This window comes from Drosophila bipectinata, chromosome XL (assembly GCF_030179905.1).
Source record: "Drosophila bipectinata strain 14024-0381.07 chromosome XL, DbipHiC1v2, whole genome shotgun sequence".
Taxonomy (NCBI): Eukaryota; Metazoa; Arthropoda; class Insecta; order Diptera; family Drosophilidae; genus Drosophila; species Drosophila bipectinata.
The window spans coordinates 15,859,374-15,863,397 of NC_091734.1; the positions used below are offsets into that span (position 1 = coordinate 15,859,374).

Below are 4,024 nucleotides of genomic sequence, written 5' to 3' on the forward strand. Positions count from 1 at the left end.
GCTCTTTGAATATTTAAATATTATAACCCAAATTCGCATAACTTTTCTCTTAACTTTGGACATGTTTAAACATGTACATATGTATGTATGTCCAATACACACATATAAGAAAACACAAATTCATACACACACACATTGGGATCGAGCTGGAGAAATTGTAAAATCCGTTCGAGCTCCAATACTCCTGTCCCTGCCCCAGCCCCTGTCCCTGCCCCTTTCCAACTAACATCCCCCCTTTAAACATCCATTCGGCAGTAGTCGCCCACCTCCCCGCCCGAAGTCCTGGAGTGGCATGTCCATTCACAACACTTGCGACGCACAATGTCCGCCCAACATCCCGCCTTCCACCCATCGTCCACCCACCGTCCACCGCCCACCTTACCTCCCTGCCCAACCCGCCCCTGGAAAAAGGATGTCTGCCTTGGCAACTTTGGACCAAACACACACACACACTCCCTGGTCCACTTATGATGAGTTTACATTTTCGAAAACTGGGCAAGGACAAAAACAGGAGAAGCAGTCAGGACTACGAGGACGCAGGCTAGGGGGAGTGGGAGGTGGGGGCTGTGTTGTCGGCTGTCACACATTCAAAACAGTTCAGGAAGCAGTTGGCTAAGAATAGTGGTCGAGAGGGGGCCGGGCGGGGGCCAGGACACAAGCCCAGGAAGCCAAATGTGCTCGTCTATCGCAGAAAATTTCAAGTCCAAAAACCGAAAACCCGAAAACCAACCACTACCCCCCAGAATATTTCCAAAAATCCTTCCCCCCACCCCTTAAACTGTCCGTTACGTATGCATATTTCGTGTATTGGACAGCAGGAGGGTGGGGAGCTATGGAAGAGGAGAAGGACGAAAGTCTGGGGAGGTGGAAGTGAAAGGGAGACCGTTGTACAAATGAGTTTTGGGGCAAGGACGTCGAGCCAAGATGTATGTGCCGCTGGGCGTGTGTGCGTACGAGTGAGAGAGAAAATCAGACACGGAAAGGGAGCCAGTACACTGAGAGAAATAAGAAGGTTTTTATAAAATGTTTAGCATTGTATCAAAAAAAATTTGAGGTGCAAATACAGCTTGGTTAATTTTTAATTTTATTAAACTATCAATATTTGCATTTTTAATTTCTTTATAATATATATTTTTATTTTAATTTTTCTCAGTTCAATATACAAAATTGGCCTTGGCGGACGTTGGCGATGCTGACTTCGAATGTCCACGGTAGACATTTTGCAATTTTGAAATACATGCGCACACACACACTCGCGTACTCCACACACACATGCGTTTCTTTGACAAGTGAAAGAGACGGGCAGGTCAAGAAAGAGATGGAGGGATAGAGAAATGCTTTTAACAATTTCTAAGATTCAAATTTCGTAAATTATCCCTTTGTGAGTTGAACGCGTGTGTGCTTTTTTTTTACTTGGTGGCGGGGGGGAGGAAGGAGGAAAGGGGGAAGCTTGGCCATTACAAAACTAGTGGAGAGAGGTGAAGGGGAACATCAGGACATGGAATTAAAATCCTCGCTGGCTTTGTAATTTCCGCTTGCCTTACGATGGTTTTCAAATCAAAGTCCCCTTGTACCACACGGCGTATGCGTAATTTTCATAAGGGAATTATGAAATCTATAACCTTAAAGATTATTATTAGCTAGAAGCAAATTCATTTTATATCTTTATTGCCACAGTTTTTGGTAAAATTTCAAGTCACTGCATAAAGTATTTTATGTGTCACCATTTTTTGTTGAAACTTTATTAAAAATTTCTAATCAAGTAGTCGGTTTCAACGATTTGACTCCGAAGATGGATTGAGATTTTAAGAACTGTCAGGGACTATGCTCCCGTGATGCTACCAAGGAAAGCTTGGATGAAAAAGGCTATATTGTGGAAACAAGAAACACGCATTACTCGTGCCTTCTGATCCCCTAATAACATCATTGTCTAAAATGTCAACAAATTCGGTTAAATCTATTAAATTTGATAAAGTTGTGGCTGGTCTTTTAATAAATTTCCTACATTTAAGTAATGATTCTGCGAATAATAGCGAATAATATATAGAAATCAAACTCATTAGTTAAAATGTAAATTAAACAACAAAACACTTAAAAATTCAAAAAAAAATGTGAACATTAACATATATTGTTGAATATGGTTTCTTTTTAACATTTGTATGGGAGCTATGAGAAATACCCAACGTAGGACATTGAATTTGGAGAATATACGTAAAATAAATTAAAAACTGTAAGTACAAAGTTTCATTTAAATATCTATTAATTTACTAAAGTTATTAATTTAATTCTGCTAGCAGAGCTATTGGACCCACTGTGCAGTGCTTGAATGCAGAATGCCTTTTCTGCCGCCATCACGGATGCCGCTATCCCCGCGTCTGGCTCTTCTTTGGCTGATCTGGACGTCAAAGATGCTGCTCTAGCTGCCTCCGCCGGCCCATCTCCACAGTGGACCGTAACTTTCAATAACTGCCCTCTAACAAAAAGTTCTTAGCTCAGAAACAGGCATTTTGCAGTACTACACCTAGACATGCAGTGTTGAAAAGCTTCAATTAATAAGCAGGGCATAACAGCATAAGTTTAAAGAAGATTTGGTATCTTAGAGGACCGCTGTTTCTGTGAGTCAGTTACTGTCTGCCTCCAATGGAGTTAGGAAATCATTTATATTTTTCTTTCTTTTTATACCCTTGCAGAGGGTATTATAATTTTGTCCAAAAGTGTGCAACGCAGTGAAGGAGACATCTCCGACCCTGTAAAGTATATATATTCTTGATCAGCATCAACAGACAAGTCAATAGCCATTTCCGTCCGTCCATCTTTCCATATGAACGCGTAGATCTCTGGATTTAGGATTTGGCATGGAGACTCCTTTCATGCCCACGCAGTTCAAGTTTGGTTTACAATTTTGCTCCCGCCCCACATATTGCAAAATTCTGTAGCGCAAGTGCCGGAAGGTTTTTTAAAAACTTTTGATGTCTAATTTTCTATAGTTAATATATATGTATTTGAAAAACAAATTTCATCCGATTTTTAGAGGAGATATACCCATATATATACAATATACCATACATACAAACGGGCTAAAATTTTGAACGAGTGGATCCCGAAGACTATAAGAGATAGAGCTATCCGATTTGGGACTTGAACGCGTATGGCATCCGCGGAGATCAAGTTTGCGTCAACATTGACAGATATCTGGATGTAGTGACAGTTCGTTAATATTTTTGGAAAATTGTTTGATGCTAAACCCAATGCTGCCCCAATCTAAGCCTACAAATCAAAATACAGCCAAATCGGATAATTTTTAGAGGGGTTATAGACTTTTCAGTCTGCTTCCCTGCTGAATCGGTAGTTTGGCCGTTGGTTTTTTGTCTTGTTTTTCCCAAGCGCGAAAGTATGCAACAAAAGTTGCTGTGAATCCATACCCTTAAAGTTTAAACTTTAAAGGTTAGTTTAGTTGCGGGTGGAAGAGATGAGTACCGGGTATAATATAGTCGGAAAACTTGGCTACAGCTGTCCTCTCTTGTTTAGTTCTGAATGCAACGGACTTACTCTATGTGGCTTTAGTATTGTTAATAAAGGGAGAATTATAAGACAGTAAAATTTTTTGTAATTTTGACTTCGGGCAATTTAGTCGTCAATTTATTGAAATAATGTATAAATTTTTCAAATAAAATAATGAACAAATAATAATAAATTCCAATCCTTAGCTTAATCCTAATAAAAGAAATAATTTTTTATAGAAAAACTTAAACTTTTTGTAAGATTTTTTTGGTGTATGTAGAATTCAACTTTCGGAGGTACCTATATTAATGTTTTTGAAGACTTTTCATTAATTAAAATAATTTAGTCAATTTTAAATATTTTTATTATATATTTTATTTATTTTTATTACAAAGCTTGAAGCCTCTTAGTATATAAATTTATAAAGATTATGTTATGCGTATAATGCCATACCTATCGCCCCTTTCTCCCTCTGCCCTTCACTTCAATTTGTTTGTGTGGATTCATCCTGCACGTGTATGTG

General features: G+C 38.8%; 1 long non-coding RNA gene across 1 annotated transcript; it reads left to right on the top strand.

Annotated features, from left to right (window-relative positions):
- Positions 1–1,975: 1,975 nt before the first annotated feature.
- Positions 1,976–2,962, top strand: LOC138926769 (uncharacterized). Its single transcript, XR_011443401.1, has 3 exons — positions 1,976–2,230; positions 2,295–2,615; positions 2,691–2,962. It is a non-coding gene; the product is annotated as an uncharacterized lncRNA (long non-coding RNA).
- The last annotated feature ends 1,062 nt before the right edge of the window (positions 2,963–4,024 follow it).